At 38.6% G+C, this 19,276-nt stretch overlaps 1 protein-coding gene across 5 annotated transcripts in view; it reads right to left on the bottom strand.

Moving 5' to 3' along the window:
* The window catches only part of rerea (arginine-glutamic acid dipeptide (RE) repeats a), a 399,886-nt gene that overhangs the window by 369,554 nt on the left and 11,056 nt on the right, over window positions 1-19,276 (bottom strand). The window contains exon 2 of one of the 5 annotated variants that reach the window (XM_067970325.1): window positions 11,020-11,115. The exons of the other annotated variants lie outside the window; for them this stretch is intronic. The gene's annotated coding sequence lies outside the window, so the exon portion shown is untranslated. The remainder of the gene's footprint in view (window positions 1-11,019; window positions 11,116-19,276) is intronic. 5 annotated transcript variants of the gene reach the window in all.

Below are 19,276 nucleotides of genomic sequence, written 5' to 3' on the forward strand. Positions count from 1 at the left end.
AAGAGCACTAGCTTGGACATTGGAATTACTCTGTTGGATCGGGTGTGTGTTTTTCTGGGGGAAATATATTTAACTACTTCCTTATGCAACTGTTACAGGACACTTTCAAGGGCAAATCGCAAAACAGACTGGACCATGTAATGAGAAGTTATTTAAATGATAAATGTAGGAATCTCATGCTGTACTAGACAGTGAACAGCCCTTGTAAAGTGAACGAACACTCGCATTTTAATGGCAGCAAGGTTTTTTTGGCACGTACATGGACTTCTACGTTTATTATCATAACACGATAAGAAATTAGTCTTTATAATACAGAAATAATAAAAGCTTTTAAGGCTATTGCAAGTGGTGATTTCAAGAACCAAGATGTCATTCATCTATTTAAATGAAGCCTAGATGTGTCACTAGGACAACCACTTAATCAGTTACAAACTAAATATGATAATTGCCCTTTGCAATGACTACCTCATGAGTTTTGATTATATTATTACAAAATTGCTGCTTTAAAACAACTGCCACATATATGTATTTTATATAGTACAATAATTTATATTACTAGCTGTAGGTATTTACCTCTATGCAATAATATAATGTATTAACTGTGCTGGAAGTACTCAATTACAGATCACTTGATAACTGAAGTGTGTGATTATATCACAATCATAAATCCTTCTGCAAGGCTGTTCACCAACTGTATCACTTGTCCTAACCAATATCCACTGTGTCACCTGTATCAGCAAACAAGAAATAACATACATAGGAGAAGTAAGTGCAGTAATAGCATCTGTGTGTTTATATGACAATCAGAAACCATTTTGCAATTTCTCAGTTTATGGTACTATCTGAACCTTTCAAAGAGACCAGTGCACAGCAATGACTCCGAATTATCTATTGCTGATTATGGATATGCTCCTTATTTATAGGTAAACAATTAGAAGACGTAAATTAATTCAGAAAACTTATGACAAAGAGGGTTATAGAAAGATTTTTAGATTAAACTTTCAAACAGCTAGAATGACTTCTGTGTGCGCTATGAAAATTGCCACAGTGAATGATTAGAATTATATTCTTCAATGAACACAGAAAATTTGCAAAGCTTGTATTGTTCTTCAAATCTTTCAAAAGAGTGGAATGTTAAAGCAAAACATGATTCCTTAAAATACTATTTTATCCATTCACATAATAGTTATTATCACCATTTAAAACATTTCCCACACCACCAAAGAGATGAATATTATTCCTCAAATACACTGGGACAACAAAAAAGCACTAAAAATATTCACTCCAGGCTGGGCAAAATAAACACTATTCTCTTAATAAGGACCAGCGACAATGAGGGGCTGAAAGGTGAAGAATTTGCGCATAAATTTTAATGCTTAAACAAACAACCAGCCATATTCCTCAAGGCTATTATAATTTATCATATTCAAGCAAGCTATGTATTCATTTTGAGATAATATCCTCTTTCTTTATATTCAAATGCTAGGTGTATGTGGAAGGGCAGAAAGTGTGGAAAGGGAAAAAATAAATCTTAAAAATAAATCTTCAATATGGTCACCTATACACATGATAAATTGCTTTCTACCACTGTAAGAGACGTTTATCTTATTTTTAGTAGAAAGAAAAATATTGATACTATTTTACTAATAAACACTCAATATTGATTTTTTTTTAAAAAAGAAAAGTGTTATGAAATGCAATCCTCCTCAACTAAAAATGCAAGCATTACTTTAGCTGCAGATCAATATAAATGATTCATGGTTTTGATATCATTCTGATGCAATCTTCTCCCTGAGGAACTTCCATGTAATTCTTCATCATGGGACTCAAGCTGCTGTATTATTACAAAAAACTGCTTCTCGAGAACAGAATCAGTGTACTGTAGTTTAATATCAAACTGCATTAGTAATGTGATTAAATCACAGTAGTGCCTTTATTTCCATTTTTAAAATATCAAATCACATAATATTCTTTAGTGCTGCTCTCAGAATGGGCTCCAGTGCAACATCCATTGTTGAACAAGGTTCGTTGATTTCATCATTCACCTTGCACCCAAGCCAAATTGAGAAACGACAATTATTCATGGGAAACAGGCTTAATAGCTGATCTCTTCAAAATACATGCACCATTAAGAACACAGCAAGGCAGCACTGTGACCATAAAGCAACGGGGTGAACAATGCTGTTCATGCCTATTCAACCAGAAATTTGAGCATGAGCTGTCTGCAGTGGACAAAAGACTTCTGATCTATGTCAACAGAAAGTAGATCATTCACATAACCAGATGCGGAAAGGTCAAATTTATAACTTAAAAAATGTATTTGCTACATAAAAAAAGCGCAGTCAAATGGACACAGGCCAAAAACACAAAACTGTCCATAGTTTGATCTAAATTTATAGGCATGCCCAATTAAATCACCAGAATAAGTGGTGTGTTAAGCTGAAAAATTCACCTTGTTGTAGTTAAAGCTGTTGCGGCAGAGCAAAGAATACTTTACTCTGTATCTCACCAATGGTATGCATGTCCTGGTAGTGCTCAATGCTGCCATTAGACGTCTAAATTTTAAAAAAGTTCTATTGCATGCACCAACATTTATTTGCCTCGACAAACAGAAAAATTCATAATACTAGTCAATTTCACGTGGCATTGCACCCGGAGAGTCAAGATCAAGTGTAGTCTTCAGGTGAAGTGGAATTAGCATGTGGAGATAATTGGATCAGGGAGCAGATGTAATTCAGTCCACATTTTAAAGTTAAACATTCTGTCCTTACTTTCACACAATATCTTGAGTGTATACTATTTATAGTTAAATAGCAAAATTTATGGCAATTTGGGAATCAGATGAGCAGAGTTGGTGGGGTTGGTTGGAGCGCAAGTATTTATGCAGCATATGCTGAGGCACAAGAGGCAAAACTGAGGTGCTCCAGCACCACCACTGGCAGGAGGATATAATTCAGCATGACACCTTTACATAGGCAGTTTCCATTACAAATGTGGACAAAGGAATTTATAACAGAAAAATTAACAGGAAGTGCTTACAGACATAACAATTTTAATATATTAGTAGACAATCTCCCATGACGTTGTATACAGGGAGTCAAGACTAAGGAAGGTTAGAGGGAAGAAGGTATATGGGCCAGGGTGCAAAGATTTGCATCAGGATGCAACACCTCCAGGATGAGTTTGCACAGCCAGTTTCTGTTATAAATGTGAACAAAGGGATTTATAATCAAAAATCTTGACATGAAGTGTGTGCAGATGTAAGATTTTTAATCTATTGCAGATAGATTGGAAAACAATAAGCCCTTATCATCTTAATAGAGTATTTTCATTTCTTGAGGCTCATATGGTGGAATGATCATCCTGCCTTTTACCCCTTTTCATCTTCCACATAACGTTGGGGATCATAGAGAACTTTGTTACTTAGTTGATTGGTCTCTCTCCAATTCTTGTTCAAGTTCTAAATTACAAGTGTTTCTATAATAGCACTCACTTATGCAAGGTCTTTATTTCATAGAATCTTACAGCACAGGAGGCGGCCATTCGGCCCATCGTGTGCTGGCTCTTGAAAAAGCTATCCAATTAGTCCGACTTCCCCTGCTGTTCCCCATAGCCCTGCAAATTTTTACTTTTCAAGTATATATGCAAGTGGACAACGTTCTACGACCAAACCTAAATGTAATTTGGTTAATTTATGTCCATGGAGATATTGCTATATGATGTTTTACAGATGAAATAATCTTTAATGAGATACGGCTCTTTAAACTTCAACATTTGTGACAAGATTTGGGTTTTTAAACTGCCTTAAAAAAAGGAGGAAGTTGGAGAGGTAGAGGGAATTAAGGAGAGAATTCCAGAGCTTGGGTCCTAGGTGGTTGTAAGCAGAGCCTTCAATGGTGGGGTGAAGGGGGGGGGGGGGGGGGAGATACACAAGAAGCCAGAGATGGAAGAAGTGTGTTTCCGGGGGGGTGGGGGGGGAATTGTAAAGCTAGAGGAGGTTACAGGGATGGGGGGGGGGGGGGTGCAAGGCAATGAAGGGTTCTAAACACAAGGATGAGAATTTTAAATTTAAGGCATTAGGGGATGGGAAGCCAATGTAGAAGAGCAAGAAAATTAGTGGATCTTGTTGTGGGATAGGATATGGGCAGCAGAATTTTGGATGAGCTGAGTTTACAGAGTATAGAGGATGGGAGGCCGGCCAGGGGAACATTGGAAGAGTCAAGTCTGGAGGTGACAAAGAAATAGATGAGAGTTTCAGCTGCTGAGGCAGGGGTGGAGGCGGGTGGCGTTACGGAGGTAGAAGTAGGCTGTCTTTGTTATGGAGAGAATATGGGGTTGGAAGCTCAGCTAAGGGTCGAATAGGACACCAATATTGCAAACAGTCAACCTGAAAGTTTCTGGGAAGGAGGAATCAGAGCAAGGGTACGGAATCGGTGGCAAGGGTACAGAATTTGTGGCAGGGCTGAAGGCAATGGCTTTGATCTTCCCAACGTTTAATTGGAGGAAACTGCAGCTCAGCCAAGACTGGATGTCGACCAAGCAGTCTGACAGCACAGAGGAAATGGAGCGGTCGAGAGGGGTGGTGGAGAGGTAGAGGTAGCGTACACATAAAAGCTGGCCCCATGTCTTCGCAAGATGGCGTCAAAGGGCAGCATGTAGATGAGGACGAGGAGGGGCCAAGGGTGGATCCATGGTGGATTCCAGAGGTAATTCAACTGATATGGGAAGATAAGCCATTGCTGAAGATGCTCCAGCTACTATTGGATAGCTAAGAGTGGAACCAAGCAAAGGCAGTCCCACTAAACTGGACAATGACGGAGAGGCATTGGAGAAGGATGATGTTGTCGACTATGTCAAAAGCTCCAAAGAGGATGAGGAGGGATAGTACACCATACTCACTCGCAAAGGTTGTCATACAATAATCCACAATAAAGCTGTGGATGGCAAGAGCCTTGTTCATGAGTGACCAGTCATTCCGGAGAGAAGTGCAGAGAGGGGCAGTGCTTGTTGATCTGCTGGCAGAGTCTGAGGGGGTAGTGGCGGGTGGGGTGACCGGGACCGGAAGGAGGTCAGCAAGATTAGCTCCCAGCTGGCACGCTGGGCGGGAAGGTCGACGAGAGAGGAGGATGGGGCAGTTAGGGTTGCTGCTTCTAAGAAAGCAGCGACAGCATCTCAATAGACCTTTGGGAGAATGCTGAAAGGCACAGAGAGTAGCTGTGGGTTTATTCAAGGGAGGTTCAAGCCTGGGATGATGGCAGGAAAGTAGGAAGGCGGAAGAGTAGTGATGGGTATGAGAGTTTACACCTAATGGAAAAACACTGGAGTGTAGATGAATAGAAATACTTAAGGGTTGAAATCCCCTGAAAGTGAGTGTGCAGGTCATAAATAAGGCCAATGGAACTTGCAGTTTTTGTAAACAAAATGTAGGCATTCCATTCCAAGAAGAAATGGATCAAAATCACCAACCAACAGCATCTGAGACCATTAAGCAGAAGTGAAAGAAACTATCGGTGCCTGAATTTGAAGAGCCAGTGGGAAGGTAGCAGACCTACTGAAATAAGCCATGTCAGAGCTAGTAATAAGGGAGCAACGGTGAGGAGCCCTCGTAATTGGGAACTGCAGAAGGCAAGCATCCAACTGCCAAGCGTCTCAGTTCTAACAGGCCAGCATAGCTGCAGAATGTAAAGATTTGGATACACACTTCCAAGATTGTGATGAAATGAAGTATCGCGTACATTGATTTCTGTATTTCTGAAGCACATGAGAAGATGAAAGCCGAAGCCGTGTTTTTGAAAGAGGCAAGAAAGACTGATGAAAAATTTCAGCTGCCTTCCATCTCTGAATAGGAGTCGGACACGTTACTATACATACTACCATAGAATTAGTGAGGTAGCAAAACAAATTTAAATGTACTATATACATCTAAGTATATTACTATATTTGGGTAGTTTTTCAGTGAAACATTGGATTTGCTAAGTTCAACCTATTAAAATCAAGAACAGGCATTGTACTGGTAAATGTAATTAAAAAAAATCTGAGCATGTTTTGTGAACTCAAAAATTGCCATCACATTGGCAACACATAAAACTCTGAAGAAATTAGATACAGCCTTTGAATAAAGTCTCAATGTTGCAAAAGAACAGAGTAGATTTATCTAACAAAATATGGTAACACCACCCATTTCACTCTAGGATGGTCCATAATAAAATGGTAGAAAGCCCTGTAATAGACCATGCGTGCAGATTTCTGGGGAACTGGAGATACTCAGTAATTGCTTACATAACAGACACTGGACTTCAAAGTAATTCATTACTTGCGAAGAGCTTGAAGATGTATCGGAGAGATGTCATAAGTCTTTTCTACAACTAAAAAAAACTCTCTTACACCTAATGAAATGTTTTTGTGAATAGTTGATACCCACGGGTTTCAATATTTTTGAAGAAATTCAGACAACTTAAAGAATTAAATCCCATTTATCCAGTGTCTTAAATTAAAACTCTCCAATGACTGAGCTGGTTAATACACTGCCCAATACAGAACGGAGCAAAACAGACCACAAGGTCCTAGATTTGATTCCCTGATCTATGCTAAATTAACCTCCGTGGGTGGCAACAGGACTGCTAAAATTGGCTTCAGCACCTCTGAGCTAGGGGGATAACAAGTAATGTGGTGGAAATTGTAGAAATATACTGTACATCATGTATGGGCTTATTTTATAAGGAGGTGGGGAGTATGGGACCACTAGCTCTCAAAATGTTGAATTTTGTCACTTTATTTGGTGCCTTTTCCAGCACTTTGGAGAAAATTTATTATGTATAACCCATCTATTTCAAACTTCCATTAAAATAAAGGGCAAAGAAATGCCATACAAACGTGTTTCGTGTTTAGCAGCTAATATTCTCAAAAGTAATTTCTAGGCTTTGGTTTTCAAATTAGTAACTAATAATATAACAGTATATTGTATAAATAATAGCTGTTCATCACAGTAATTGCCACAGAGCCATACAATCTTCAGACGGCGGCTGCCCATATCCCCTTGACCTTGTGTGAGTTGCTATCTTATACTTTCAAACAGGACCCAATGTGAAATACAAAGAGGTTTGTCCATGTAGGTTCACAAATTGAGACTTGCTGTGCTGGAGATGAGGAGTGCTGTTCTGTTGTCATTTCTCTTCATCCAACATTGTATCTGAATTATTCTGCTCTTTCATCGACAGAACATTCTTCAAAATTGGTTTGAACAAATTAAAATGAACAATGCTATGTAGTTTAGTCTGAAAAAAATCTTAAAATAACCATCTTGCCTTCCAAGAAGAGCTAATCTAAATTATTAATTAGATGAGTTTTGAGCAATAGGTGATGATAAATCAATTTATGGATCACAAACCATTCATAATTATCCACTTAATAGTGGGGTTTAAATTTCTTTTCAGTCCGTATCAATACTTCAGTTTATAGGGAGGGACAATGTTATGAAAATATATGTAGTATATATTCTAATAATAATGTATATCAGGATACATGAGGAATAAACATGGCTTGTATAAGTACCTGGATAATATGTTGATGAATGCTAAGCATTAAATAGCATATTTAAGCCTTATTCATACCTTAGCCTCTAAAAATGAAAAATGAGCATACGTTACTATACGCTCCACTACACCCCTAGAGATGCTTCTCTACGCAAGATACCAATGCCAGCAAGAGAAAATCAAAACAGAAGGTAAACTTGGTGGGAAAAAAGAGCGAAGCCATATTCTATTCTGCTTAGGAAGTTGTAAACAAGGCTACTGTCTATCTTTATTTGATGCAGGTGATCAGGTCTAAAACTGCAAACCCTAATAGCCAACTTTTTTCTTGTGCTGTCCCATTTAAGGGTTCCATTCATTTAATCCATAAAATTTATATCAAATCATTTAATAATTGGTTACACCAATTAACATTGAGCACTGAAGTAATAAAGATCCTGAATTATGCCTGCACAACCCATAATTTGTAGGCATTAAAGCTTTCAGCCTAATGGCAAAACTTAAATCTTTTGTTATCAAGGTTTCATTAAGGATATTTATATTCTGTGATACTTCTGTGAGCATTTACACACAAACAGAAAGATTGCCAGAGCGCGTTTTCTGAGCACGCGGTGTTATAGTAAATGTCAGCAAACAAGAAAACTACTCGAGAAAATAGCTTGTTTGAAACTAAATTTGATTAAAATTTTGTGACGACTCATTTTTGTACAAAGTTTGTTAGTTGGAAAGAAAAACAACTCTGTGTCCAAGAAGAAATGCTGAGTAATGGTTTAGTGAGAATGTATCAAATTACAAGTTACATATAGTGAAAGAAATTGCACAGAACAAGAAGTGGAGGGGATAAAAACAGAGACAAGAGTTTATTTGGGCACAGGATATCAGATTATGTATTTAAAAAATCTGTCCCATGTTCTAAATTTACCACTGTTTAGTTTACCCATCTACCATACATCCAAAGGTTTTAAATATTTCTATACTTGTAGGATATAGTTTCAATTTACACCATTTAATTCACTTGATTACTTATACATAAATTGAAATAAATCTGTTAATTTTTTATCTTATCAACTGTACTTGTCAAGTTGTCATTTGCAACATATTCCCTAAGAGATTATCATTTGAAAAAATATTTTTCCAGATTCATGCTGCAACTAAGTATGCATTCTTATCCATTTACCCTTATTTTTCTCATTGCAGAGCCTTTTCTTATTTCCCAGAAAAATAAACTTCTTTATCTACATGCATACAGTGTTTAAAAAAGAAATTCTCTTGAAATTATTACAGGAACAGATGAAGCCAACTCAAAAAATATTTAAGGACAATAAAATACAGGACTGAAGTCCAGGACAGGAAAAAAGCAGCAAGAATAAAGTATACACCAATTTCAAGGAGGAGTTCTATTACATCTGAAAGGACTTTCGACGTAAAGTACTCCTCCATAATCACCATTTGGAAGAAAATAAAATTAGAACTTCTCTCAAGCGGAGAAATTTCCAATGTTCCCACTGAGAAAGCAGCTTTCTGAAGCCATCAATGTAAAGCACTTTGGGACATCCTGAGGACATGATAAAATGCTTTATAAATGCAAGTTCTTTCTTACTTAGAGACCAGCAACGTTGGATTTCTCAACTGAAAAGACACATATGCAGCTTGTCCATCGTTGGCTGACTGTCATCATATTTCGTGATCATCATCCTTCCCAGTTTTGGATGCCAACACCCACTAAATGTAATGATAGCAAGATCTTGCTACATACATCATTTGAGTTGGTATTTTCTGGCCAAGACAGATGGCATAATAGTGTTCAATAAACTGCCTTTTCAGAGGCAAAATGGGAATTTCTCTTCCTAGGTAGGAAGAAATTCTAATATTATATAAATTTGTTTGAGGGAGGGGGGCTTAGACAGTACTTCACACTGAAAGCATTCCCTCTCCCACTTGAGTATTGTTATCCTTAAATTTCTGAGTATCCCACAGCAAACGACTTCTTCAGTGTTAAATAGAAATAAGGGAGATTGGAGTTCCAGCCACACAAGAGATTAACAATTAGGATGATTGGTGAAAGTTCTTCATTCTATTCACATAGTTGGGAAGGATTCTGTTAACATTGCTGAAGCAGACAATTATTCCTTTCTACTGGTTGAATTAAAAGAGACTCCACCCTCAAATACACCTGCCCAAGAGTAGAATAGAGCCATTTCCCATGACAATTTAAGGTTTATTGCAGTCACAGGTTCTAATGGAGCTTATACGACATTTTGCGGTACTAGTTTAGGGTTCCAAATTGGAATCAAAGTTTTATTAAGTGTTGATTTGCCACAGCTCTTGAATTTGAAATTCCTCCTGGAAGGTGAACACTGATCATAGTAGCTCTGATCCAGACAACTCCAGACAACACATTATGTGGTTCCATCACCAGATACTGGATTCAAGTCTTGCTCTTTGTTTCACAGGATGATTTTTTTTCCATTTAGTTGCACCTTTTTTGAGTTGGCAGCTTGCAAGAAACCACAAAAGAAAGCTAGAGAGGGCAAGTTCAGAGACATCAGTTTGTCCCAGTTAAATTACAGTGTACTCCACGAATCATAAATTTTTATTTCCAAATGTGGCATTTGCAGAGCTCTTTGATGGCTCAGTGGATAAATGCACAGTATAGCATAATATGCAGCAAAGCCACACAACCAAGGAACACCCCAGGTTCAATCTGTGGTTTGGGAGCTGATCTTGAAGTCAAGGCAAAGTGTGTTGCTGCTACAAATCAGCTGCAACATTTCAGACGGGAGAAGGGGAACAAACCAGAGTTTCCACTCCCAATGGCTATCTAATGACCCTGTGGGAAATGTAAGTTTGAATGTCAGGTAAGAATAGAATCAGGCTCAGTTGTGACAGTTCCCAAAATTAAATCGTCCGACATTCACTATACAGGTCACTTAAGAAAGGTACCAGAGGGCCCATTGGCTTCGATGAAACTGAACTCCACTATGAATGACTCATCACCTTCAGGACATGAAAGGATAAGGGAACAAAAGAAGAGGAAAATAAAATGAATAGGGTATAAAGATACACAATCATTCTCCATCAGAACACCTTCACATTTATGTATTTATATTCACAGCAACCCTCCATTCTTATGCACAGCTTTGAACTTCTGATTGAGTTTTGGTCAGAGGCATTCATTGTCTAAGAGCAAATTCTTTTCCCCAATTTCAGTTGGGTTCAACTTTTATCATTGGACCACTGTGAACACAAATCAGGAAATAATAAGGCTAAAAAAATCTGCGCAGCACAGCGACACAATTGCTTGATTCTCCAATATTGTGTACATACCATGGACAGGACCTGGATTAATGCCCACAAATCCCCACCTATTTAATTCCCAATCTCAGCTAAGCCACAAAAGGGTGCTTTCAAGTGGCGTTCAGAAGATTCCACACAGGAGGAAATTTATTTTTCAATGATGAATGAGTCACCAAGGGTGGCTCTTGCATACCTCCTAGAAGTCACATCAAGACCGTCACTGCAAAGGTCAGGGAACAGACTGCCTAACCACCTTCTCAGTAGGGAATGGTGCTTGGTGTGAGAGGGTCTATAAGAGAGGGAGAAAAATAATTACTGAAGAGCATAGGGTGAGGGGAGAAAAACAAATGCAGCATTAATAGGCCGCAAAAATTACACGATGCATTTAGAAATATACTATTGGTTATCAACATTTAGAGGGGCACGTGGTAATGTGGAAAGGGACACAGAAACATTAGGGATAGAAACACAACTTGGAATTTCAGCCACATCCTTCTGCAGAATGTTGCTGCTATGCTCTCATTATGTTGTTGATTACAAAGAATTAATTTACAAAAGTATCCTGTAGCTATGTACATTCTTCAAATCTTAGATTCTGCTTCTCAAGTTCAGTGATCTGTGTAAAACACAGTATAGAAAAGCAAAATCCAACTGAGATGGACTTTGGCCATCAGATTTAAGTACCATGGAATGAATTTCTGCTCAGAGGTAATCAAAAGTTCAAAGCTGTGTATACAAATACAGAGGGTATGTGAATACAAGTGCACAGAAGTGCAGCAAATTATTCAAATAAACTGTGGCTCATTTTCACTCAACCAGCTTCCAACAAGGATGGCAATACTAACTGCTTTGTTTACTGGTTTATAGTCAAAATATACATATTAATTTTATTATCCTTCTTCCATTATTACTCACACAAAATTTATTCATTATACAGAAAAAGTCCACTTGTATACAATGCAGTGGTATACAAACTCCAGTTGTATGCAAACAATTCCAACTAAACATATACAGTACTAGAACTCGTCTGAAACATTAACTCAATCACTTCACATTCTCAAATAATTGGAGGGAATTTACACATTCGAAGAAACATGGATAGGCATTACATTGCTACAGGAAGGGGGAAGGAGTCAACAAGGGTTTTCACGTCTTATCCAGTGACCATTGCTGGTTAACGCACAGTATTGGGCTAGGCAAGGATCCCTCCACACTCAAATAGCCTGCCGAAAGTCGCTGCCTTGCTCACATATGAATGGTCATTTGGACAAGTCCTAATGGAACCATACTGCAATATGAGCCACCACCTTTAGAAAGAAGAGGAAAACACAAGAAAAAAGTTGCCAAGAAAAGAGTTGCCACTCCCGTGGAATGCAGCAAACATTTTAAAGTCACTTATGATTCCAACCTCAAGTTATGATGTGAATTATGCCATATCTCTCACTTGCAGTTTTAACTATGATATTCTGACATACAAACAATGCTGCTCACCAAAGCAGATGTGCTCAAGACACCCCCGCACCTCCCCACCCAAATCAGCAAAAGTCAGTTGCCTCGCCGGTTCTACAGAAAACCATGCTCTCGTGCCAAAAGCCAACCCAAATGTCAATATGCTTGCGTAAGATGTACAGAAAAAAATTATACAAAACAATTAAGAGGCCTTCATGCATCCATTCTGTCCAAAATATGTGGAATATTAGCAATTCGATTCTGCCTGCAAGATCTTACAAGATTATAAAAACATATCTGTAGCTGCTTCTACAGACATATTTTCTCTTAACAGTTCAAGTCATGAGTCCACTCTCATTTCTCGATGTTTACCCTCCATCTGTTACCATTTTGCTGTCATGTTATTCCATAAACAGGCTTGCAAAAGAAACTGAAACATCAATGGTCTATCAAGTGTTTTGGAAGGACTTGGAAAATCTCTCCCCCATTTCATCTGCAATGTTTATTTGAAACGACAAATTCAGTCATCAATATAGTTCCATGCAGAGTTCATTTTTGCCATTTTCACACAGTATAGAAAAACATTCTTCATAAAAGATCCACCATCTCTATGAAAAAGAATTTGACATTGTGCCCTTACCAAAAAAATGATTTTCCAAACACTTTTGAATGAACACAATGCCCCATGAAAAGCATCATTATCGGGTGATTTTTTTCGTATTTCACTATTCAACTCCGTACAAACCTTCCCCGATGGCTGTGGAAAAAGACATTGAACTGTGCAGCATTGAGCCATAAAGGCTAAGCAAAGATCAAACTTCAATCCCAGGTGTGTTCTGAATTAGCCAATCGCAGATAAGATAGCAATGGGGGTGCCTTAGTACCCACAAATCAAAATAGCGATAATTCTTTACTCCTGATCACAATCCAGTAGTCTCTGCTGGAACTGTGCATGTGAGTGATAGGGTGAGAATTGGGTGAGAATTGGGCTTGACTAGTAAAACAACTAAGGCTCACATACCATGGGCAGCCACTTGAGTGAGTTACCAGAGGGGACCTGGCAAAGATACCCCACAAAGCCAACTTAAGTAGAGCCAAAGTAAAGGGAGAAGAACTGGAGGAAGAGGCAGTTAAGCAATATGAGAGGTCTACCAGAGGATCACACTTTATTCTTGTAGTTTATGTCATCACCTAAACTCCTTGACTGCATTACTGCTTTGTTACTGAGTTCGGATCGGTCAAGGCCCTGTGGGTGGCGGAGCGGGCCCAGGGGCTGAGTGGCCGGGTCCTGCTCCTACTTCTTGTGTTCTTTAGATTTGAGGTTAGGATCAGATCAGCCGTGATCTTATTGAATGGCGGAGCAGGCTCGAGGGGCCGATTGGCCTACTTCTGCTCCTATTTCTTATGTTCTTATGTTGTATCCACAGGCAGTCATTCAGCATCCTCTAGGTAATTTTTCAATTTTACATTAGAAGGTCCAGTGCAATAAATCTTTAAATTTACCTTCACTCAACTCCTCATCAACTATTCCCAAATGCTAGTTACCACATACAAGCATGTACACTTTACACATAAGGCAGTTATTAGTGTCAACTTAGCTCAGTGATAGCACTCTCACTTCTGAATCAGAAGGTAATGAGTTCAAGCACCATTGCAGGACTTCAGCACATTTGTCGGCTAACATTTCAATGCAGTACTGAGGGAGTGCTGCATTGTCACAAATGCTATCTTTTAGATGAGATGTTAAACTGAAGCCTCATCTACCTGTTCTGGTGGATGTAAATGATCCCCTGGTACTATTTGAAGAACAGTGGAGTTCTCCCAGTGCCTTGGCCAACATCATTCCCTCAACCAACACCACCAAAACAGAATAACTGGTCATTTATCTCATTGCTATCTATGGGACCTGCTGTGTTCAAATTGGCTACCCAGGTTTGTCTACGTAACAATAGTGACTATACTTCTAAAGTAATTCATTGGCTGTGAAGCACTTTGGGACATCCTGAGGACATTAAAGCTGCTATATAAATAAAACTCCTTTTTTTAACTAGGATTTAAGTAAAGATTGTGAAATTTCCACACAACCACAATGTAGATAGGATTTCCTCATTAGGATTTCAGTGATGTGAAAAGGCAGTTATACAACTAGATTCGAGTTCTTGTGCTGCAGAACTTGGGTTAAGTCTGGACAGAATACTCTGAGCTAAGATGAAGTACTGACAATTACATGTCCATCACTGATGGTGGTAGTGGTAATAACTTGAAGTATCTCACAAGAAGTATATTGGGATATTAAATATATTAGCATTTTTTATACATTAAATACATTATGACAGCACTGACAAATATATGGATAGTAACTGATTCCTACACTGTATAGAACATAAAAATTAGTTAACATGTTGAAAAGACTGTAGCAAATTATATGGGGTTGAACAACATCAAACTAGGAAGGCAAAGATCAAGCAGTTTACATGCGTCATCTGAACCCTCTACAGTGTGTTACTGCCTTGAACCACTTAGCATGCAAAATACTTATCATACAATTTTGCATTTCCCATCCAAACACCCACTTCTGAGCTTTCCTTTTGGGAGTTCTAATCTTCAAATATCTTCGCCAACTACAATTACAAGAGTGGAGTTTTGAAACGTAGATTTTCATTTTCTGAGTGGTGGGTTACAAAATAAAGTGTGTTCCACTTTTTTTTTAATAAAGTGTAATGTAAAATGTTCTTCAGTGCAGCAACTACAAGGAATGCAAAGGCAGCAGGTAAAACTCACCCTGCATCCATGGCTCTGAGCAATACAGTACTAATGCTCAGCGCAACTGCACTCCTCCATCTTCTTAAAAGCATTTTTCTCTTCTCCCTCCTCTATGACACATACAATTACCAAAAGAAAAAGGGACCTGTCTCCAGGCCTCTTACCAATGTTCAGTAACCAGTTCATGTCAAGCTGCGTTAATGAGTAGTTGCACAAGTCAGCGTAGGCAAGACAACCTCCTTCTAATGACAGCTGAGAATATCAAGAGAAATGTGCACCATACAAACTTTACAAAAATCTCAATAAAAATAAAAATCAATACTCAAACTGATTTTTCACATCATTCTACAAATGGTTTTAACTACTCAGTTGAAGAAAAATTTGCAACTGAACTGTTTGTAAATCCCTATCTCTGTAACCTCCTCCAGCCCTACAACCCTCCTAGATCTCTGCACTCCTCCAATTCTCACTTCTTGCGTATCCCCGATTTTAATCGCTCCACCATGGGTGGCCATGCCTTCAGCTGCCTAGGCCCTAAGCTCTGGAATTCCCTCCCTAAACTTCTCCTCCTGCAAAACGCTCCTTAAAACCTACCTCTTTGGTCCACCTGTCCTAATATCTCCCTTCTGTGGCTCGGTCTCAAATTTAGTTTGAGTACGCTCCTGTGAAGCAGTTTGGGGTGTTTTACTACATTAAAGGCACTATATAAATGCAAGTTGTTGTTTATATGTGCAGTTCCCTCAATATTTAATGCATTGTTTCAACTATTCAGTTTTGACAGCACCGACATCACATGAATACAAAGAACACATTAAAGTCACTAGTATGCCAGCTCTTTATTACACAAGTTCCCCACAGCCAGCAAAACAACAATACAATTGCTATGGCCAGCAGCTAAGATGACACTTTATTTTTTTAACTGGGGATTCCTGATTCCTTTTAGTCTTCAGGGCTTGGTAAGGTGTTTGGGAAAGGGGTTGAGTCAGGTCCAACATGTGCAACTTTAATTTGATGTCATGGCTGCAATTGAATTCCTGAACTTCCAGATATCATGAGCTCATTGGTGCTGATGTCATGATGCCAGCACTTTGTGTACGTGCACTGGCAAAAAGTCACAGCCAGTCACACATGTGCCGATTACCGGGATTAAGATTGCAAAAGGTCTAAGAGAGACCGACTGCACTTGTTACGCATTAATGTGGACAAGCAATTAGGCCAGTAGACTCTGGACACATATTTGGAAAATATATTATACAAAGAAAAACTTAGCATCGACAATATTTCAGAATATCAAACATAACATATTCACTACTGTAGTTCACTGCATGAGGCTAACCCAAACTTTTATAAGCCGGTTGAGAATACACAGAAATGGTGTATTCTTTGAAACACCAGGTAAGATAGGTGGACAATATGAAAATCATTCCCACGAGTGAGGAGACCAGGATATCAAGAGTGATGGTGGAAATAAACTGCTTGTATATTTTAACCAAATTACGTACCATTCTTTTCACTTAGGCAAGATACTAGAAGATGGCTGGCAGCTGTGGAAACATACTCCAGCATGAGTCAGAGCTTGCAGGAGAGGAGGGATGAAAAGGGGGGGGGAAAAGGAAGAAAAAAAACCTAATATTTGAATAATTTTCAGTGCAATTATCACACTGGTAGATTAGACCTAAATGCCTTAATCAATGTTATTAAGTGTGGTATAAAAACATAGCTCAGAACCCCAAACTGTAATCACAATTATTTGGAGCCATTTCGAAGCACTGCAATTTTTGTAGGTTCTTTTGCACAAACTTATAGCAAAAATATACCTCAAATATATGCTGCAGCCTGAGTATTACTGAAGCAGTTTCTACTTCGCAGTAATGTTTAAGTTGTAGTATAAATCCAAATCAGGGTCTGACCTGGCTGAGTAGTCTCACACCACTTTGATTTGAAACAACTGGAGTGCAACTCCAGTATAGTTGCAAACCTTGGACCGCCTGGCAACTTTTTATTCCGACCTCATATTAAATTAGATGCTTACAAGGTGACAATGATCTTACGTGTGCTCTGTAAACATTTAAGTTGTAATTTCATTCTCCATCCCTTTCTTAATTTTCCATAGAATTTCTACCATCCATGTCCTCTGTCTTTGTGAACCATTGGTCAGTATTCCTCCTAAAAACACAATGACCAATATAACTTCATCCAACTCAAATTTAATCAACCAAAAATTCATCTAAAAATAATAGCTCTCATAAAAAAAGCAGCTTCTCCTTACATCCAACCTATTACCAAATTTCCACATCCCTCAGCTTGACTTGAGCACTTTGCAGTATGAGTGTTATATTTCAGTTAGTTGGGGGAGAGGAAAAAAGAAAAAGGTCAGAAAACAAATATAAATGATTTGTTAAAACTTCCATGTCATGAAAAGTGCAGAAGGGACAGTATTGCGAAAACCAGCCATTAGAACAGTGAAACAGATTGCAAACCCACTGAAATGAAAGAGCTGTTATTACAGCGAGACACAGGAAGAGATTACTTTTTAAAAATTAAACAAAACCATGACGGTGACTGGAAATAAGCAAGCCTTGATGCATTCAGGAGGGGACTTTTACATAGAAAAAAAAGGAAAAGGGTGGGACTGTTTAGCACAGTGGATTAACATACCATCCTTTCATCTGAGACCAGGGTTCAGATGCAGGCCAGACTGATGAGATGAAAGGCTCCTCTCTCTCTGCCAACCGTAAGAGTTCTATGCAAAATGAGTCTGAGCATCTTATCCAAATTAGCTAAGTTCCTAGTGGCCACAAATCCACAGCACAAAACTGCCTATAATTTGACAGTCTCTCTCAGGCAGACTGCAAGGATGGCTGGTGTAGGAAATGGAAATGTCCAGTGGTAGCATGCTTTTGAAGTTGGAGTTGAGGCGCATTAATGTGGTGGAGTAGAAGGAGCTTTAATCCCACATCCAGCCCATGCTATGATTGCAGCATCGGCTGCCCAAAGTATTCCATACCACAGCACTTGACATTTTTCACCATGACTAACACACGGTGCATCAAAAATATAAAAAACTAAATATAAACAAAAAATAACTTTTTTTTAATATGTGGGGAGGGAATTTCTAGGTTACAGTCTGTTCTTTCGCCTCTGGAACCAAAGTGCAAATCTACCCAGACTAATGGATAGAAATCTCCATTTTCTCTGTTCTATTTCCCAGCCTTGATATTCTTCCCTTTTTCACTAAAATTCACTGAAGATTTGAAAAAGCAAGCCAGTATCATAAATAGATATGAAAAGACTGTATTCTGACTGAAATCAATTTTCATTCCATCATCACATAAACTGGTTCAAATTGGGAACATCAATTTAAACTTAATTTAGTAACAATTGAAATTCAGGCATTTCAACACCTGTCTTCAAATGTATGCAGAATGTCTAATTTCAGTTCAGTCTTACTAATTTCAAGAGAAATATATAATGTTCTTGAATTTGTAACCAGACTACCTTAAATTCAAAAATCAATGCAATGTGGGACTCATGCATAAAACAATACAATAGTTACAATGTCTTCCAGAGTGGTTGAAATTCAAACAGCTATGTAATAAAAACTTCAGTTTGCTTCTCAGCCCTCGAAAGACAGAGCACGCAAAACAAACGCACTAAATCTAGTAATCCTCCCTTAGACGGAATGTTGGTATTGCCCAAGTGTATGCTTGGGATTCCCCACATTAAGTTCCTGAACGATGCTGTCCCAATCAAGGAGGCACCAAAAACCAAGCAATTCCACAATCACAGGGGTGAGTCAACCCAACATCCACGCACACACCTCATTCCTAAAGATTCAAGAGAAGCATTGTTGAACACTTCTAAACAGGAAGCCTTTCCATCAGAGGATGAAGAATGGTGTGGGAGTCTCTAAGGAAAAGAAAACAAAAAAACATAAAAATGTTGGGGGTGGGCAATGGAGGGAAACTATCTTTTCAATAACAACCATTAATGGATTTCTTTTTTGTCAATTTTCCCGTCTTCTGAAGATGCTAACACTTGCTGATCTAAGGTTCCACAGGTGCTCACAGTCCTCTGGTACTATTCTTTTCCCAACCCCCACCCCCCACTTTCCAGCAAGGATTGTTGGATGGAAATCAGGAAATGGAACCCTCTGATGTTTCTCCTCCCTATCCCACACCCAAATTTTTAATCCGGTTGGTATCAGCTGGCTAGACATAGACTGATCAGGAACTGAA

Source organism: Heptranchias perlo, chromosome 32 (genome assembly GCF_035084215.1).
Source record: "Heptranchias perlo isolate sHepPer1 chromosome 32, sHepPer1.hap1, whole genome shotgun sequence".
NCBI classification, from domain to species: domain Eukaryota; kingdom Metazoa; phylum Chordata; class Chondrichthyes; order Hexanchiformes; family Hexanchidae; genus Heptranchias; species Heptranchias perlo.